This window comes from Carcharhinus amblyrhynchos, chromosome 1 (genome assembly GCF_965287045.1).
Source record: "Carcharhinus amblyrhynchos chromosome 1, sCarAmb.v2.hapA, whole genome shotgun sequence".
In the NCBI taxonomy this organism is placed as follows: domain Eukaryota; kingdom Metazoa; phylum Chordata; class Chondrichthyes; order Carcharhiniformes; family Carcharhinidae; genus Carcharhinus; species Carcharhinus amblyrhynchos.
Genome location: NC_137324.1, coordinates 175,353,142 through 175,374,474, shown reverse-complemented (window position 1 = coordinate 175,374,474; position 21,333 = coordinate 175,353,142). Strand labels below are relative to the sequence as shown.

The following is a 21,333-nucleotide window of genomic DNA, read 5'->3' as shown; positions in this document are numbered from 1 at the left end:
AAGTGAGATGTTATCATGTATTTAACCTTACAAGATCTTCAATCCATTGTCCACATCTCATCCTTCAGTCATAAAATCATAACTTTTGTACCTGTTACTAGTTGCCATGCATGGACAAACCTGTTCAAAATCAATTTCCCTGAGAGTACAACACTTTCTTCAAGGAAATTTCTTACGATTTGCATTTTTAGTACAGGAAAACAATGACGTTAAATGTGATTCCACAGTTAGGCAGTTCACAATAACAACTAATTGAAAATTATCAGTCAGGCTCATTTAGACTTGCTGGAAACTAAGCATGTTGATCTGCAGTGCCCTGTCCTATACAAGCAGAAAGAACATCTCCACGCACTGTACCTTTCTTCAGTTCAACAAAAACATGGGGGAACAACTGTTCCCTTGTGCATTCTCCATGACAATTCCTCAACTAACAGCGTCCACTTGCCTTTCTTAAATTTAAACAAAACCTTGAGTGATGAAAGTTCCCTGGTGAATTCTGAAAGGCAATGCCTTGACCAATCAGCTTCCAAACATCAACCAATCAGCACCCTCTCCTCATGCAGTATAAACTGTTGCCAAATTTAAATTTGGCCTTTGTATGTCCGATGAATGCAAGATGAAAACTTCAACTACATGTTTTTCAGCGATACCCAGAATATTTCTCAACAGTCTGGATAGTCAGTAAGTTCCATGTCCACCATCCAAAGTTGAATCTATTCACCATCTCATTTCTTACTATAGAATGTTGTATTATACACAGTTGCTTAATAATACAGAGCTTGAATACCACTGAGAACAGAGACATGTTGCTGAAGCATTTCACCTTGCACTTGTAGTGTTCAACGGTTTAATTGATCTCTGTTTAATTATGTTAGTCCATTCATGGCCTAGGTTTAATGCACTTGATTGCCCAAGCTGGTGGGTGGGTTGGAGAGCATGAGCAACTAACACCATTCGGAAAGTTCTGGAATCTGGCTGAGAACATGTGTGTAGAAATCCAATAGTTACTGAGATGATTTAAAGTGCTGTAAATCAACCTGCTGAAGATCTAAAACTCGTGTCATCTGCACTACTCTGAGATAAATCAGTTATAAACAACAAACCTGCAAACACATAACAGCACTCATCTGAAGAAGTGCCAAACTTAATTTGAAATTTGGCATCCCTGAATGTTTCCTGGTAAGTGAAGGATGAAAAGCTTCTCTTTTCACCAATTTTATATAGGTCACACTAATTGTGCATTTATTTTTATAGTTAAACATTTCAAATGGTTTTTAAGAATGATTTATATAAGAGCCATTGTTTATTTCATATCGTCCATGGATGTAACTGGCCTGAAATTAGAAGCCGACGTTCCTTTCCAAAAACAAGAATGGATTTGACGACCTCTGGCTCAATAGAAAAACTAGGAGCCCAAGGTTCAGACAAGAGCCAAACAACTGAGCTGATTGTGTCATACCCAGTATAGACAGGAAGATGTTACAAACTTTCAAGTTAATTTTTTTAAAGTGGGCACCAAAAGTTGTTTAAGATTGCTGCAACATGTCATAGAGGTTTACAGCATGGAAACAGGCTCTTCGGCTCAACTTGTCCATGTCGCCCATTTTTCTTTTAAGTAATCCCAATTGCCGTCTATACCTATCTTACCCATGTAACTGTCTAAATGCTTTTTTAAAGACAAAATTGTACCCGCCTCTACTATTATCTCCGGCAGCTCGTTCCAGACACTCATAAGAAACATAAGAAATAGGAGCAGGAGTAGGCCATCTAGCCCTTCGAGCCTGCCTCGCCATTCAATCAGATCATGGCTGATCTGAAGTGGATCGGTTCCACTTTCCTGCTTTCTCCCCATAACCCTTAATTCCCCTGTCTATCAGAAATCTATTTACCCGTGACTTAAATATATTCAGCGAGGTAGCCTCCACCACTTCAACGGGCAGAGAATTCCAGAGATTCACCACCCTTTGAGTGAAGAAGTTTCTCCTCAACTCCGTTCTAAACTGCGCCCCCCCTTATCTTGAGGCCGTGTCCTCTAGTCCTGCTATCCTTTCTAAGCAGGAAGAATTTCTCTACCTCTACCCTATCCATCCCCTTCATTATCTTAACTCACCACCGCTCTGAGTGAAAAAATTCTCTCTCTGGACCCTTTTGTCCTCTCCATTCTCACCTTAAACCTATGCTCTCTAGTTTTAGCCTCCCCTACCTTTGGGAAAAGATGTCGACTATCCAGCTGATCTGTGCCCCTCATTATGTTATAAACCTCTGTATGATCTCCCCGGAGCCTCCTACGCTCCAGAGAAAAAAGTCCCAGTCCATCCTAAAAACTCAAACCATCAATCATGTCATGCAATGTGGCAGCAAGGAGCTCCAGACAGTCCTGAAACTGAAGTTCAAATTCACAAATCCCTTTGTTAAGTATGTACCTTCAACAGAAGGAACGTGGAAAACCAAGACATTGAAACGCAATGGTGTTAGAAGCGTATGAAATGGATTTCCTTGACTTTCCGTTGTATTAGATCCTCATTCCTCACACACAGCTTTGGCTGTCTGTGACCCTCAGGGTGTGAAAAGCCACAATACAGGATGGTTACCAGTATAACACGGCACCTAATAAGTAAAATTATCAGGGGCAGGCTCAGACCACTGGCGGCATTTTCTGGTCACACTCGCTTCAAGACCAGAAAATCCTGCCCAAGGTCAACGGACATTTGCATGGTGTCCCCCTGCCCCCACCCCACCCCCACTACGATTCCCATGGTGGGCAGGACAGGAAAATTCCAGACTGTGGCTTACTAATGCTTGCGAGAAGCTATGGATGTTGATAAGTAGGGCACTGGTCTCTGCCAGCAGAGAGAACGTGTACTTGGGTGGCAAAGTGGTTAGCACCGTTGCCTCACAGTGCCAGGGTCCCAGGTTCAATTCCAGCCTCGGCTCACTGTATGGACTTGGCACATTCTCCCCGTGTCCGCGTGGGTTTCCTCCGGGCGCTCCGGTTCCCTCCCAAAGTCCAAGGACGGGAAAGTTAGGTTGATTGGCCAGGCTGAATTAACCCTAGTGTCTGGGGGATTAGCAGCGTAAATATGAGGGGTTGTGGGAATAGGGCCTGGGTGGGATTGTGGTCGGTCCAGAATCTGTGGGCCAAATGGCCTCCTTCTGCAATGTAGGGATTCTGTGATTTCAGGTAAGTGAATCCCACCAGACAGACACTGCCACGCCAGCGGGTAACACTCCTGTTTTCTCACCACCATGGACAGTTAGCCTGAAAACGGGAAAATTCCCCCTGAAGTCTATCAGCTTCCTGACATTTAACAATGCTCACTATATAACTCTAATTAATATCCTGTAAAGTAATCTCTTTGTAATGTAACACTTCCCAAATCACATCAACAACATAGCAAACTCATCCTTGTACAGTTCAGAACCAAGGTGCATTCTTTACAAAGTAGCTTTTCACTATAACTATAGTTAAGAAAGCCCACCAACGCCTCTACTTTCTCAAAAGACTAAGGAAATTGGCATGTCTGCTGTGACTCTCACCAACTTTTACAAATACCCCGTAGAAAGCATTCTTTTTGGTTGTATCACAGCTTGATATGGCTCCTGCTCTGTCCAAGACCGCAAGGAACTACAAAAGGTTGTGAATGCAGCCTAACTCATCACGCAAACCAGCCTCCCATCCATTGACTCTGTCTACACTTCCCACTGCCTTGGCGTAGCAGCCAGCATAATCAAGAACCCCACACACCCTAGACATTCTCTCTTCCACCTTCTTCAATCGGGAATAAGATACAAAAGTCTGAGGTCACGTACCAACTGACTTGAGAAAAGCTTCTTTCCTGCTGCTGTCAGACTTTTGAATGAATCTACCTTGTATTAAGTTGATCTTTCTCTACACCCTCGCTATGACTGTATTGCTACATTCTGCACTCTCTCGCCTCCTTCTCTATGAACAGTACGCTTTGTCTGTATAGCGCACAAGAAACAACTTTTCACTGTATAATAATACATGTGACAATAATAAATGAAATCAAAAAATCAAGTCAAAAACTACCCTGCTATCGTAGGGAGGAATATATGCAAGAATTATGTTATGCAAACATGTCATAATTACAGTAGGGTCTGAATTTTTCCAATCTGTTCCAACCCAATGCCAAGCTCATCTGTCTTAGATCAGCTTTCGAGAGTAGGAAGATTGTCACCAGTTGGAACTGGATTCCATAAGGCCACATTGTTCCTTTAACCATTGCCTATAGTTGACCATGAAGACTGCTCCTGCATCATAGCCTTTCATACAGGAGAATGGAGACAATCAAAATGCACAAGCGATTCAGTCTGCCCACATTTACCATCACCCCAACCAGCATTACTAGCCATGGGGTGGAGACAATGATGTTCTGGAAGCTACACCATCTTCCACAGACCTTCACTATCCAGACAGCAACATCATTCTGAATCATCATCATTTTGGTAATGCTTTAGGCTGATTCGGATTTTTGCACATCATTCTCCGGGATAGATTCAATCTCCTAACAGCACGGCGAGGTCAAGGAATCACCCCCTTTACTTCTCCTCAGCACACTCACTTCAAATGATAATAGATCAGAGATTCAGGCCAGTGAGTCTTTTGTTTATTTATTAGTGTCACAAGGAGGCTTACATTAACACAGCAATGAAATTACTATAAAAATCCCCTAGTTGCCACATTCCAGCACCTGTTCTGGTACACTGAGGGAGAATTTAGCATGGCCAATGCACCTTAACTAGCACATCTTTCAGACTGTGGGTGGAAACTGGAACACCCAGAGGAAACCCACACAGACATGGGGAGAATGCACAGCTTCCACACAGAGAGTGACCCGAGTCGGGACTGGGACACAGGTCCCTGGCAGTGTGAGGTCATGAAGTGGAGATGCCAGCATTGGACTGGGGTAAGCACAGTAAGCTGTGAGGCAGCAGTGTTAACCACTGTGTCACCATGCCGCCCTACAAGTGGTGATAATGTGAGTCTAACTCATATTTTTAACCACTTGATTAAAAAAGCGATGCAAAACACACTCTATGCCCAAACCTCACACCGAGCAGATCACAATGAACCTACCCTTTTAATACTTCAATTCAAATTTGAGGGTTCTTATGGTTTGCAAAGTCCCAGATCCTCTGCTATTGTTAGCTGTGATTCCTTCAGACAGACTATCTTCTGTTTAATTATTAAAGACAATCTTATCTGTCAATAGAGTTTGCAAGCTACACTAGAAATTTGATGCCAGCAGTGAGCATTGGAGAAGGCATTATTCAGAGGGTGTCATATCAAACCACTGTGAAGTGTCGGGACATTGTCATAGATGTTACATTTTGTCAAAATCGCCTATGCATCATTTTTTCCCAACGTAACATCACTCAGATCATCTCCTGCTGTCGTTCTGGATTTTATTGATCATGTGCTTCCAACCATCCATCAAAGTCGAGGATCTAATGGAAAGGAACAGACAAGCATAGCACCAGAGCGATCAGTGTGGGATTTTAACAACATGATTCCTTTGCAAAGTGCGATCCCAATCGGATTCAGGGATTAGTGGGGAAGATTTTACCTGCGAGGGTAGTAAGGGTCAGGAACTCACCAGTCGTGAAGGCAAACCAGGATGTGGAGGCTGTAAACCTCAACTCATTTAAAAAGCTTCTGGATGTGCACTTGAAGTGTGGGAATTGAAGTGTGGGTAGTATGTGATTTCAAGAAGAAATTAGATGTAGCCCTTGGAGCTAAAGCGATCAAGGGATATGGGGGGAAGGGGGGGATCAGCATATTGAATTTGATGATCAGCCATGATCATAACGAATGGTGAAGCAGGCTCGAAAGGCTGAATAGCCTACTGTTGCTTCTAGTTTCTATCGTAAGAAGCCTCACAACAACAGGTTAAAGTCTAACAGGTTTATTTCAAATCACCAGGTTTTGGAGGACTGCTCCTTCATCAGGTGAGTGGAGAGGTGGGTTTCACAAACACGGCATATATAGACAGAGACACAACTGCAAGATAATGGTTGAAATGCGAGTCTTTACAGGTACAGATAGTGCAAAGGGAGAGAGGGATAATCACAGGTTAAAGACGTGTGAATTGTCTCAAGCCAGGACAGTTAGAAGGATTTTGCAAGCCCAGGCAGTATGGTGTGGGTTGTAGTGTGACATGAATCCAAGATCCATTGAGGCCGTCGTCATGCATGCAGAACTTGGCAATCAGCTTCTGCTCGGCAATTCTGCATTGTCTGCACACGTCTAACCATTCTTCACAATCCAGTCTGTAAGTATCTTGCAAATGTGTCTTTGCCTATGAATGCCGTGTTTGTGAACCTACCTCCACTCACCTGATGAAGGAGCAGTGCTCCAAAAGCTGGCAACTCCAAACAAACCTGTTGGACTTTAACCTGGTGTTGAGAGACTTTTTACTGTGCCCACCCAAGTCTAACGCCAGCATCTCCATCTCTATATTTTCTGTGTTTCTATGAATCTACAGAAACTGCAGACAGCTGGAGAGGAATTACCCTGGATAGCTCCTTTTCTCCCAGCATCTGTTTCTAATTCAGATGAACAGCTGGCATGTGACCAATGTAGGAAACACCCAGCAACAATGGCTGTCATTGCAGCAAAGGCACCATTGGGACTTCATGGTCCCAAACCCACCGCACTCCAATGCTGGGACCTGGTTGCCTGGCCCCAGTTTCCACAAGCTATCTCAATGGCCCTCAAGGGCTCCTGAGGCATTCTCTTCCTGATCCTGCAGCTCCATCAATGGCCACCACTCGTGGTGGCGCTGCTGAGCTATCAACCCACTGATGGAGCCAGCAGCCTCCTAATTGGATGCTGCCATCAATATGCCAACTCAGGGTCCTGCCACCTGTTCCCCCTGTTTTCAGTCCCAGCGGCGAAGCTTCTATAGAATCTATTGAATCCCTAGAGTGCAGAAGGAGGCCATTCAGTCCATTTAATCTGCACCCACTGCCCGCTATACCCAAGCCTGGCAGTGAGCCCTCAAATAAATGGAGGGCAGAACTCACAGGGCTCTGCTCTGGTAAGCAGCCTTACTTAAGCTTAGTGAAAAGAATATTCCTCACATCCCCTATAAACCTCCTGCCCCCTTACCTTCAATCTACGCCCCCGAGTCATTGATCCCACCCTCAAAAGACTTTTGATGAATCGTTACTAGGCTGATAGGGGCAACAGGTGGCACAGTGGTTAGCACTGCTGCTTCACAGCGCCAGGGACCCGGGTTTGATTCCCGGCTCGGGTCACTGTCTGTGTGGAGTTTGCACACTCTCCCCGTGTCTGAGTGGGTTTCCTCCAGGTGCTCTAGTTTCCTCCCACAGTCCAAAAATGTGGGGGTTGGCCATGCTAAATAACCCCTTAGTGTCAGGGAGACTAGCTAGGGTAAAATGCATGGGGTTTTGGGGATAGGGCCTGGATGGGATTGTGGTCAGTGCAGGCTCGATGGGCTGAACAGCCTCCTTCTGCACTGTCGGGATTCTATGATTCTATAACATCTACTGCTGAGGTTTGATGACCTGTGTCGCCTAACTATGCATTATTTAAACTGCACCTTTTATTCCTCTGTGCAGATCCCTCAGCCTGGTGGTGATCTGACATAGCTTACTGGCTGAGGTTAAGTGAGATGGACTGTGCGTAAACTCTGGGTTTCAAACTCTCACCAACTGAGGATTGGAAGTCAAGCGGTCTGTCATCATTCCATTAAGAACTCCCCAGTGATGCTGGCTGTCATTAAGCTGGAGTTATTATTACATGCAGCCTTACAACACAAGTCTTCAAGATCCAAAGAGTTTTGGTGTTGAAGTAAGGAGCACAGTGAGTTGAATGTGCCCGATAATGCAACATAAAATACAACCTGGTCAAAGTTTTGAACTGGATCCCGTTGATGGCGGGGTGTGAGGGTTGGGGGGGGAGGTGGTATTTGAATGTTGTTTCAGTGCAAACCCTGACTCCCCACTCCCCGGAGGGCCACGCTAAGGAACTCTCTTCCGCCTAAAACCAAAAATAAAGCCGCTCTACATTCTGTAGACGCAGAATTACACTTGAATGAATATTAGCTCCACTGTAGCTGTCCCAGCCGTGTTTTGCAAAACTACATTACATCACACAACTCCAACCCCCTGCTCTGGCCAATATTCAGAACGCTGCCCTGGTATTTGTTTGCTCAGCTGCTCAGGATCGCAATGTTTGGCATTCGTAGCGACACTCTTCCACTGCAAATCTCCATTCCCCCCACCATCTCCTCAGAGGGAGGGCAGATAGCCGCAGGGAGGAGTGGACCCAGCAGACAATCTAGGAAATAGCTTCTGAAATTCTGAGCTTACGTTAATTCTGCAAGGTCTCTTCTCCTATGATAGTCGAACCAATTTTATAAAGTGAAGTTTATTCATTAGTCACAAGTAAGGTTTACACATTAACACTGCAGTGAAGTTATTGTGAAATTCCTCTCGTTGCCACAGTCCTGTTCAGGCCAATGCTCCTTACCAGCACGTCTTTCAGACTGTGGGAGGAAACCGGAGGAAACTCACACAGCCACACGGAGAATGTGCAAACTCCACACAGGCAGTGACCTAAGCCAGGAATCGAACCCAGGTCCCTGGCGCTGTGAAGCAGCAATGCTAACCACTGTGCTACCGTGCTGTCCCAAGAATGAAATGTGTGCAAGTGAGTCATATTACTGTCCGACCTACCCACATCTCTCTGATTAGCTGGATACTTCCCGTGTCAAAATAAAATAAACCGTACTCCATTAAAGTCTAATGCAAGTTACCTTGGTGCCTGATCGGCACATAGTGGTCCTTGGATCTCTTCCCATTATCCATCAGCTGACTTGTTATATATAACTCTTTTGCACTGGTATGGTTTCTCCACTTAGATTAGAAGGTAATGCATTCTGTAGAATTTGCTCCTGTTAGCTTCTTTTTGCAGAGGTGCAGGATTGTTTTGGAGGTTTCCATGAGCAAGATTCTATGTGGCAAAATTCTGGGGTTTATCATAGGTGGCATGGTAGCACAGTGGTTAGCACTGCTGCTTCACAGCTCCAGGGACCTGGGTTCGATTCCCGGCTTGGGTCACTGTCTGTGTGGAGTTTGCACATTCTCCTCGTGTCTGCGTGAGTTTTCTCCGGGTGCTCCGGTTTCCTCCCACAGTCCAAAGATGTGCGGGTTAGGTTGATTGGCCATGCTAAAATTGCCCCTTCGTGTCCTGAGAAGTGTAGGTTAGCGGGATTAGTGGGTAATATATATAGGGATATGGGAGTGGGGCCTGGGTGGGATTGTGGTCGGTGCAGACTCGAATGGCCTCTTTCTGTACTATAGGGTTTTTATGATTTTCTATGATGATTTGTCTGAAAGGTGACATTTCTGGACAACTGCACACACACACTGAATCCAGTCTATGCATACTCGCTTAACCTTCACCGCATTGTCACAGAGATACCCTGTGCGCTGCGGACCCTCGCTGAGTTTTCTCTTTTGTTTCCCAGTCCTGACCACCACCACCCCTACCCTCCTCTGCAACCTCTCCCCATCCCTGTAACCCCAGCACTCAAGGTCCCTTTCCACAGGAACTGAGGAACACAAGGCATCCACTGGAGGGAACACTTTGAAGACTTCCTTAACTGAAATTCTGCCTACAACGCATCCACTCCATCCCACAGCATCTATCTGCCACCACTTGAGCCACAATCTCAACTTGGCACCAGGTAGAAAAGACCATCCAATGGCTAAAGACCCTTTATAAGACCCTTGTCAGGCCTCACTTGGAGTACTGTGCGCAGTTCTGGTCGCCTCACTATAGGAAGGACGTAGAAGCAATTGAAAGGGTACAGATGAGATTTACAAAGATGTTGCCTGGATTGGGAGGCATGCCTTATGAAGATAGGTTGAGGGAGCTGGGACTCTTCTCCCTGGAGAGACGAAGGTTGAGAGGTGACCTGATAGAAGTTTATAAGATGTTGAGAGGAATAGATAGGGTGGATTCTCAGGGGCTATTTCCCCGGGTTGAAATGGTCGCTACGAGAGGACACAGATTTAAGGTGCGGGGAGGCAAGTACAGAGGTGATGTTAGGGGTAAGTTTTTCACTCAGAGGGTGGTGAGTGAATGGAATCGGCTGCCGTCAGTGGTGGTGGAGGCAAACTCGCTGGGGTCTTTTAAAAGACTTCTGGATGAGTATATGGGATTTAGTGGGATTGGGGGTCATAGATAGGTCTATGGATTGGTAGGTGTTGATGTGATCGGCGCAACTCGTGGGCCGAAGGGCCTGTTTGTGCTGTAGTGTTCTATGTTCTAAAGAGCAACAAGGGCTCAGGAGCAGACAGAATTCCCACCAAAACATGGCAAAGAAACACTATTGGTGTGAATACATGGCCACATGCCCCCCATCCAGAAGGAGGAGAACATGCTAAGGGATCTCAAAGGTGCTATAATTGTGACCATCTTCAAGAAAGATGACAAGTCTGACTGCAGTAACGACAGAGGAATATTCCTGCTGTTGGCCAAAGTTATCACAAGAGTCCTCCTTAATTGCCTTCTCCCTGTTGGTGAAGAGCCCCTAACAGAGCTGCAATACAGATTCCATCCACTAAGGGGCAGAACAGACATGCTGTTCACTGAATGGCACACCCTGTGGCGGATGTGGCGAGCCAACCAAAACTCAATGGACACTGGCAGGATGGGAAGATCCCACTGGTGGACGGGGCTGGAAAATTCCAGCCTATGGTGCACAGTGACTTGCTGTGATTCCCTAAAGGCTGTTGACTAACTGCGGCTGCGTTTCCGAGTGAGAATTTAACCAAAGCAAGCCATGTTCTCAAAATATTAAGATGAACAGATCGGTTGGATTGAGAGAAGCTGATTCTGCAAATTGGAAAGTCTTCAGGCCAGCGGGCACATCCTAAAAAATTACAGTCAGGCTTTTCAGGGATGAAGATCGGACAACACATAAAGAGTGTTCAAAACTCAGGTTTCTCTTCCAGCAACAGCAATATTTATTGTCAATGGTTAATTTAGAAACTGAGATCGATGGATTTCAATTAGGTCAAGTTAGGAAGGAATGTGGGGCAAAGGACAGTACATGGAGTTAAGTTATAGATCAATCATAATCTCATTGAATGGGAGAGCAGGTTTGAGGAGCTAAATGTCCTCCTTCAGTTTCCCTGTTCCCAACAGTTAGGCTTCACATCTGGAGGGCATTTTTCAGATTGTTGATGCTGGTTAGATCTATTCCTGGTGGCTACATCACATGTGGCCTCCTTCCTCCAGCCACCACTCCCCATCTCTCCCCTTATCAATCCCCTAGGAGAGCCCATCTTCATGGATTACAATTTTCCTCAATGGGAAAGCGGTTGAACAATTCTTTTTTTTAATGGGACATGGGCATCACTGGCTGGGCCAGCACCTATTGCCCATCCCTAGTTGCTCTTGGGGGGCAGTTGAAAGTCAACCACATTGCTGTGACTCTGGAGTCACACGTAGGCCAGACCAAGTAAGGACGACAGATTTCCCTCCATAAAGGGACATTAGTCAACTGGATGGGTTTTTCCAACAGTGGTTTCACGGGCACCTTAGTTCCAGATTTTTTTTTATTGGATTCAAATTCTACCATCTGCCTTGGTGGGATTCGAGCCTGGGTCCCCAGAACGTTAACTGCGTTTCTGGATTAATAATCCAGCGATAATACCACGAGGCCATCGCCTCCTCTATTCTTGACAAGCAAGCTGCTATCTTTCCTTCCACTGCCAGTACTTTTATAACAAGCGTTGAAAGAAAATGGGAAGGATTTTTGTAATGACCCTATGATTCTTTTGCCTGCAGCAATGTCAAGGGGATCATTCTGTAATTTCTAGAGGTTGGAGAGTTGATGACCTTTCATTATTTTAATCCCTCTGAGGTTAATTCCTACGAAAGTTGGGAGCTTTCTCTCTGTTTTGCTTAGAAGCAGGCAAATTATGATTCGAACAAGAGATTATTTGGAAATATTAAAATGAAAGCACTTATTCCTCCTGGATTTAGACCGGGAGAAATAAGGGAAATGGAACGAAGGCGAAGACCTGGTGAAGGAATTCCAAGGGAGATTATTTGCAAAAGAAGGAAACAATTAGATTCAAAAAGGGAAATCAGGAAGGAAGGAATCATTAAAATTTGCTGCCTCTTCCTTCTTAAGGTTTGCAATGACCTCCTCATGTCAGGCTTAATTTATCCTTTTTTTTTCAAATGAAGACAAATACTGACTCGTTTGTGTTCGAGATTGTGAGCTTCCTCTAGATAAAACTTCCCAGACAGTGGCAGGTCTCAGGTCCAGCTTGAATGATAAGATTTAAGAGGATTCAGCAACGTAACAGCAAGCTCAATAATCGCTGCCGTGCGTCCAAAACAAAACGCCAAATAAACAGATTAATCTACTTTGACAAGCACTTATCACAACCTGGTGTTTTGTCGAACATCTTGTTTCTCGAGATCTTGGCAACACCACAGTGGAGATGTATGGATATACTGTTCACAAATCTTCCGAGGCTCTTCACAATTTGAATTTTGACAAATGTAGTGGGATCTCATTTCGTACAAAGACATTTGTGGCCAAAAGCTTACATTTATATAGCGCTCTTAACATAATAAACCATCCCAAGGTGCTTCATGGAAGAAATCGTCAAACAAGATTGGGCATTGAGCAATCTAACCATATCAGATATCCTTCCATTCCTTTCTCTTTCATCTAGTTATCTACCTTCCCCTTAAATCCTCTTTACTTTCATTTTATTAGTGTCACAAGTAGGCTTACATTAACACTGCAATGAAGTTACTGTGAAAATTTCCTAGTCGCCACATTCCAGCACCTGTTTGGGTACACTGAGGGAGAATTTAGCATGGCCAATGCACCTAACCAGCATGGCTTTTGGACTGTGGGAGGGAATCGGAGAACCCAGAGGAAACCCACGCAGACATGGGAAGAATGTGCAGACTCTATACAGGCAGTGACCAAAGCCAGGAATTGAACCCAGGTCCCTGGTGCTGTGAGGCAGCAGTGCTAACCACTATGCCACCATGCCATCCCTATGGTATTCGCCTAAAACATTCCATGTCGTAGTGAGTTCCACATTCTAACCACATCTGGGATGAAGAGGTTTGCCCTGAATTGTTCCTACTGAGGCAGTGCTTGACATCTGTGTTGGTCAGGCTAAGTGTACATGAGAGGAGCAACAAGGAGTGAGTGCTCAGCCGCGACCAAGCAACGAGTGAAATGAACGAAATGAAACGTGGCAGCGACCTATCCAAAGAACCAGATGGTACATTCAAATTTGACCACTGTAGCCCCTCATCCACAGAGCTGACAGAGATAAGAACCAAAGTCTCTCAGAAGTCAGGAACTACTAGTGCGGGCACCCGACAAGCATATCACCAATGCCACATAGGTAAAAACCCGTTGGTACATCCATCACGTCTCACACACTCGTGATGCGATACAGAAAAACAGAAACATTTTGCAATCTTCTTAACAGCCAAATTCTTCCCCCGAGCCCTTTAATTTGTCTGTTCCTAAAACTTGGGTCATTTAAACTCTCTTAAGTCCTCAAATAATCTCACATTATCCTGACAGTGCAGAAGGAGACCAATCAGCCCATTGAATCATAGAATCCCACAGTGCAGAACAAGGCCATTCAGCCCATTGAGTCTGCACCGATCACAATCCCATCCAGCCCTGATGCATTTACCCTAGCTCGTTCCCCCTGACACTAAGGGTCAGTTTAACATGGCCAATCCATCTAGCCCACGCATTTTTGGAGTGTGGGAGGAAACGAGAGCACCCGGAGGAAACCCATGCAGACACAGGGTGAAGTGACAGTCACCCGAAGCTGAAATTGAACCCGGGTCCCTGGTGTTGCGAGGCAGCAGTGCTGACCACTGTACCACTGAGGCGTCTAAATTTGAATTAATAACATTCAAAGGAGTGAAAAAGGAGGAACTGAATTATAGCTGGGGAACTCTGGCACATTTGGACCAATTAAGGCATTGTGTGGATCAAAACTACACAAATTGAGATGTTTATGGTGTTTTCATAAACTCTGATCAATGATTACACGTTAGTTGCACACTAGTAAGATGAATAAGATCACCTATTTACATGGCACACTGGTTTAAAACTACTTTTGCAAAGGTACGTTCAAATTTTTTGCCTTGTCTTATTGCAAGAAGCTTTGCAGCTGCTAAATTGTACCTTAAAATTACATAATGTGGGACCAAAATTGTTTCCAAATATCCCCAGGATATCCTCAAAAGGTATAACTGTAAACAGATAGACCAGGGGGAGTGTTGTAAATGACAAACACTTATACAAAATCATAGAATCCCTACATTGCAGAAGGAGATCATTCAGCCCATCGAATCTGCACCAACCACAATCCCACCTAGGCTCTATTCTTGTAACTCCACATATTTACCCTGCTAAACCCCTGACACTAAGGGGCAACTTAGCATGGTCAATCCACCTACATCTTTGCAACGTGGGAGGAAACCGCAGCACGCGGAGAAAACCCACGCAGACACGGGGAGAATGTGCAAACTCCACACAGACAATCACCCGAGGCCAGAATTGAATCTGGGTTCCTGGCGCCGTGCGGTAGCAGGGCTAATCACTATGCCACCATGCCGCTCCACTTAGGACCTATTAGTGACAGAAATCTGTCGTCCTTACCCGGTCTGGCCTACGTGTGACTCCAGTCCCACAGGATTACAGTTGACTGCCTAGTAAGCCACTCAGTTGTACCTGCTGCACATACCAGATGGATTGTGGTTGTACAAGAAGGGGGGTGAGGGCAGTTAGGGATGGGCAAAAATTGCTGGCCTTGCCAGCGATACCCACATCCTGTGAAAAAATGAAAATTTTAAAAAGATGGCCATTCCCCATCACAACTGGGCCCAAGCTTTTCCCAGCTAACATCCACCCAATCACACAGCTACTATGGGCAATGACGAGGTTGGAGAGTGCAATATGTTCTTCCAAACTCCATGGCAACAAAATTAACTCAATCATCTCCACCTGCACCCACTCTATGTTTGGGACAATTGTAAACCAAGTCTGTGTGACTCCCATGAGGTAACCTAAAAGCAGGAAGGAAATCCATCTTGATATAACATTTACAGCACAGACATAAGCCATTTGATCAATGCCACTGCTAATTCGTCATTCAAATGTACTCTCACTTTAATTACTTCATTGCATATTCCTTCCTCCTTCACATACCTATCCCTTTACATGCGCGGCCAGACCATATGGTGGCACATTCCACAACCTCGCCACATTCTGAACAAAGAACATTCTCCTTAATTACTTCTTGGGTTTAGTGACTATCATGCTTACTAGTTTTGAACTCCTCCAGAAGTGAAAACGTTCTCTCAAGTTTACTTCATCGGAACCCCCCTTAGTCTCCCCTTTCTCACAGATTAGAACCTGGTGCCATGCCATTGATATGCTCACTTACATTCCAACGCAGAGAGAAAATATCATCAGTTGCCACTTCCACCACTGAAAAGATTTTGCAAGTTGTTCCCACAAGAATACTGGAAGAAGGTTGACAAATCGCTTACCTCACTATAAGTCTTCATGCGTTACAGCAGTTTTGGTGCAGGAGCCAAGACCCGCTGGGCCTCGGAGGTGCTGGAAGACGTGGCCTCTCTCAATGCTTGTAACCTGCAGCCCCAGAACTGCAACTCAGTCAGCAGTTTGTTATTAACTGTGTAGTTTGAGGCTGCATTTGCCCACACAGATTAACATCTTCCTCTGACAAAGTGAAGGCGGTGTTGCCTTGTGCAGAATCTACTGTGGGATAATCCTAGTTGGGAAGGTTTTAAATTTAACTCTAAGAGGGACACAATTAATGAAGTGACTGGAGCATCTGATCAGAAAGATTAGTAATGTGAAATGAGCTTGAAGAGAGGGTGCACAAGGTTCCAAGAGAAATGGAGACACTGCGATTCACCGTCTCTTTATCACAATACGACAACTCACATTTGTGTTGTAATTGGAGAAATGTACTCTGGGGCTTGTACGGCCTGAACTCAATGGGGTCAGTTCATTCTCAGGAGGTCATTAACAGAAAGGGTCACACATAAAGGAGCGCACTATCAGGTACCACCCAAAATGTATAGGTAGAGTGTGTGGCCCATAACATATCCAATCGCCACATCTCTAATCATTTCAGTCCATCAAAATAATTACATGCCCCGCTGCCTCTCTATGCCTCCATCCAATCACATGCTTGTTTGTTTTGTAACACGCAGAAAGAGGGCTAGAAAGGGAAGGTTTTGGAAACCAGACTCTTCAGCTATACAATGTGCTCAGTGTTTCACTCTGTGATCTTTGTGTCTTTGCAAGTGGAAGCAGCAGTTTGCATACAAGGGCTATGTGAGTGAGGTTACCACCTTAAGAGCTGTAACATGCACACAAACACACACACTCTCCCTTCTCTGCCAGTCCCCATCGACCCAGATACTTAAACTTTAAAAACTAGCTGATGGTAAATCCACCGAATACTTAGTTTACACAATGTCCATTTCTTTCTACATGATCATTTCCAATCATGTTTTTAATTATGCCTTGTTCAGCTCTGGGGGGGGGACACTGTCATTAAAACAGCACAACTGCACGGACTCTACAATCCACAAGCAAGTCATTCTGATCCATGTTGGCATCTGCTCGCTATGGGCAACTCGGTGGCACAGTGGTTAGCACTGCTGTCTCACAGCACCAGGGACCAGGATTTAATTCCAGCCTCGAGTCACTGTTTTTGTGGAGTTTGTACATTCTCTCCGTGTCTGCGTGCTTCCTCTGGGTGTTCCGGTTCCTTCCCACACTCCAAAGATGTGCGGGTTAGGTTGATTGGCATGGTAAATTGCTCTTTAGTGTGCTCTAACTGTGCCAGCATGCCATCCTGGGGTTGTGGGGACAGGGTCTGGGGTGGGATTGTTGTTGGTGCAGACTCGTTGGGCCAAATGGCCTCCTTCTGCACGGTAGGTATTCTATGACCCCAAAGATACATGGGTTCGGTGGATTAGTCATGCTAAACTCCCACTTAGTGCCAGAGGCACTAGCAGGGTAAATAAGTGGGATTACAGGGATAGCACCTGGTTGTCAATGCAGGCTTGATGGGGATAAGTGGGATTACAGGGATAGCACCTGGTTGTCAATGCAGGCTTGATGGGCTGAATGGCCTCCTTCTGCACTGCTGGCTTTCTATGATTCTATGAAAGCCTCCCCCCACTCCTCCTTATCTAATGCTCTCCGCATCACTTCCCATTCCCTTCTCCCCAATGCATTTATCTAACTTCTCCTTAAAAGCTACACTATTTGTCTGAGTGACTCCCTGCCTGTGAGTTTCACATTGCCACCGCTCTTTGAGGAAAGCCAGTTGTCCCGAATCCTCGGTTGGATTTTTTAATGACTAACTCAGCGAAGATTCCTGCAAGCATGACATGAGGTCCCCTAAGCATCGACTAACACGTCCGGGAGTCAACAGCTGACGGAAGAGGGAAATGGTGATGCCACCTGTGGGATGGCGTGACATTTAAAAATTGCTTCAACTTGTCTGGGTTTGCTAGCTGTGACTGACATGGAAGACAGTATTCAACTTAGCTTATATACTATACTTACACAAATACAAATAAGAAATAACAGGAGTAGACATTTCAGTCCCTCCAGTCTGTCATTCAAGAAGATCATGACTGATCTAACTGCAAACTTAAATCCACTTGTGTGTGTCTCCCCACATCCCTCAAATCCCCCATTGATCAAAAATCTGTCTACCCCAGCCTTGAATATATTCAATGATCCATCCTGCATTGCTCTCCTGGGAAGAGAATGCCAGAGGCTAACAACCCTCAGAGAGAAAATTCCTGTAAACGGGAGACCCCCTGTTTTTTTAAACTGTGCCAAATGGTTCCAGACTCAGCCGGGGAGGAAACACCCTCTCAGCATCTATCCTGTCAAATCCCATCAGAATCCTATGGGTGGGATTTTCCAGCTGCATGCACCGTAACACCAGACAATCCCATCCGAGGTCAACAGACCTTTTTTATGGTCCTGCCCCACCCGATTCCCATGGCAGGTGGGAAAAATCTGCCCTATACGTTTGAATAAGTTCACCGCTCTTCATCCCAAACTCCAATGAGTTTGGCCCAAACCGCTCAACCTTTCCTCATAACACAAAGTTGATTATGTCATTTATTAATTTCCTTATTGCCCAATTTCATTTTGTCCCATTTCTTTTACCTCCTCTTCCTATTTTTTCCTATGACTTTGTTCTCTTTACTCTTCCTGTCCTGAAGGCCATGACCTGGATTTTCACCAAGTCAGGTTGACTTGAGAAGGTCTAGACTACACCATCCAGCATCTCTCATAGAAAGGCTACAACGTGGAAGAAGGCCATTTAGCTTGTTCATGCCATGCTCTGCAAATGCAGCTCAACTTGTTTCTCTCCTCTCCTCCTTCTGTGTAACCTGCATTTTCTTTTCCATCTGGTTAGCCAATTTACTTTGAAGACCTCAGTTGAATCTACCTCCAACAGTAGGGTGGTTCCATTATATACACTTGGCTGAGAGCCCAGATATCTATGAGAATACAAGAACAGCTGCTCCCAGAGGAAGTATTGTTTGATTGACAACTCAGGTTCTCAGCAGTCAAATTCACAATGCTTGTTGACACAAGTTAAGTGGTTTCAAGGATTTGTGGTTTCTGAAACTTCCACAGGCTTAGACGAATAATACCTTTATTAGCCTGCTGTCCAGACTTATTTTCAATAATAGCTGGATTATATTCTTTTCAAAGTTCTTAAAAACATATCATTACACAGTTTGCTGCTGGGCTTTGGTTCTACAAAGTGTACAGTGAGTAAATGCACATGAAAATGCCACATCTTTACACACAAGGCACAGGGAATGGATGGGAGGGTATTAACTTGGCATAAGGAGCATGACAGGCACCTTTAGAACTTAACTTTTAAAATGTTGCTACATGACACCAGGATTCATAGAATCCTACAGTGCAGAAAGAAGCCCTTCAGCCCATCGAGTCTGCACCGACCACAACCCCACTCAGGCCCTACCCCCATATCCCTACATATTTTACCCGCTAATCCCTCTAACCTAAGCATCTTAGGACACTAAGACAATTTTAAGATGAAGGCAATTTTAGCATGGCCAATCAACCTAACCCGCACACCTTTGGACCATGGGAGGAAACCGGAGCACCTGGAGGAAACCCAGGCAGACATGAGGAGAATGTGCAAACTCCACACAGACAGTGACCCAAGCCAGGAATCGAACCCAGGTTCCTGGAGCTGTGAAGCAGCAGTGCTAACCACTGTGCTACCGTGCCGCCGTGTAAGGGAAAGCATCACAAGGTTCTCACGAATCCTGCCTCAGGCAGTACTTCTAAGCAATGTCATCACACACGTACTACCTCATGAGTATCTTTCTAGAATGGCATCTCCAATATGAACCATTTGATACCTGTGTAGAACTTCTGATCTTAATATTCATACTTGTGTAGTGTAATCATGTGAACTTCAATCTTTCCGTACATTAGTAAGACATTGGTTGCGAAGGTTTTGTTTTGATCACTGTGAATGCTTTGGTTCCTGAGTAATTGATAGATGCTAATTAAGGGGAGATGATGAGGGTGCTGCCATGGTGTTGTCACTGGATTGGTAATCCAGCAATGAATGATCCGGGGAACCCAGGTTCAAATCCCACCTCGGTAGATGGCAAAACGTGAATTCAATAAAAATGTGAAATTGAATGCATGATGATGACTCTGAAATCATTGTTAACTGCTGTAAAGACACATCTGTCCTTTAGGGAAGGAAATCTGCCATCATAACCCGGTCTGGCCTGTATGTGACTCCAGATCCACAGCAATGTGATAGACTCAGCTTAAGGGCCATTGGAGATGGAGAATAAATGCTGGCCCAACTGGTGATGCCCATATCCAATGAATAATTAAAAGTGAATAGTACCATTTTAAACTTGGAGATGTTTACATACAAATCTTTGAAGGTGCCAGGACAGCTTAACAGCGTCACTGTTAAAAAGTATGGGATTTTGGCTTATATTCACAAAGCATATAAGGAAAGCAGTAACTGGCTGAGTCTCTTTGCCTGAAAGATGGACTACATGGGGCGACATAATAGAGATCTTTAAAATTAGTGGTCTTGAGTGGTTACAGAGAGAATATTTCCTCTGGCAGGGAAGAGCGTATCTAGAGAACACCAACATAAGATTGTCACCGAGAAACTCAGTAGGAAATTCAGAAGCAATTTTCTTTATCCAAAATGAGAATTTGGAACTAACTTTCACAGCGACTGGTTGAAGTGAACAGCATGAATGCATTCAAAGGGAAACTAGACAAGGATATGGAGGCTTCGGAGAGGGTACAGAAAAGATTTACCAGGATGTTGCCTGGTATGGAGGGCATTAGCTATGAGGAGAGGTTGGAGAAACTTGGTTTGTTCTCACCGGAACGACAGAGGTTGAGGGGAGACCTGATAGAAGGCAACAAGATTATGAGGAGCAATGGACCAAGTGGACAGTTAGAAGCTTTTTCCCAGGGTGGAAGAGTCAATTACTAGGGGACATAGGTTTAAGGTGCGAGGAGCAAGGTTTAAAGGAATGAGACAAGTTTTTTTTTAAACACAGAGGGTGGTGGGTACCTGGAACTCGCTGCCAGGGGAGGTAATGGAAGCGGATATAATAGTGACTTTATGGGGTATCTTGACAAATACATGAACAGGATGGGAATGGAGAGATATGGTCCGTGGAAGGGTAGAGGGTTTTAGTTAAGTTGGGCAGCATGATCGGTGCAGGCTTGGAGGGCTGAAAGGCCTGTTCCTGTGTTGTAATTTTCTTTGTTCTTTGATATGAGGGAGAAGAGAACAGAGAATTTCCATGGATAGATTGAAATGAGGAAAGATGGGAGGAGGTTTGAAGTGTAACAGCATGAACTAGTTGAGCCAAATGCTTGATTCTGAGCCATGTATCCTTGTATTCAAGTATAAAACCTGCAAGGAGGCCATTCAGCCCATCTGCACTCACTGGCTGACAGGGCATCTCATCCAGGCCCTGTCCCCCCACCCTATCCCTGTAACCCCATCTAACCTGCACTTCTTTGGACTCTGGAAGGAAACCAGAGCACCCGGAGGAAACCCACGCTGACAAAGCAAATTTGTCATGCAAATTCCACATGGTCACCAAGGCTAGAATCGAACTCGGATCCCTGGTGCTGTGAGGCAGCAGTGCTAACCACTGTGACG

The 21,333-nt window shown here is 45.0% G+C and overlaps 1 protein-coding gene across 2 annotated transcripts in view; it reads right to left on the bottom strand.

The window, feature by feature from the left end:
* Positions 1–21,333, bottom strand: part of bmpr1ba (bone morphogenetic protein receptor, type IBa) — a 414,749-nt gene that overhangs the window by 278,407 nt on the left and 115,009 nt on the right. The window contains exon 1 of one of the 2 annotated variants that reach the window (XM_080195693.1): positions 15,617–15,657. The exons of the other annotated variant lie outside the window; for it this stretch is intronic. The gene's annotated coding sequence lies outside the window, so the exon portion shown is untranslated. Of the gene's footprint in view, positions 1–15,616; positions 15,658–21,333 lie in introns of those variants that run through there. 2 annotated transcript variants of the gene reach the window in all.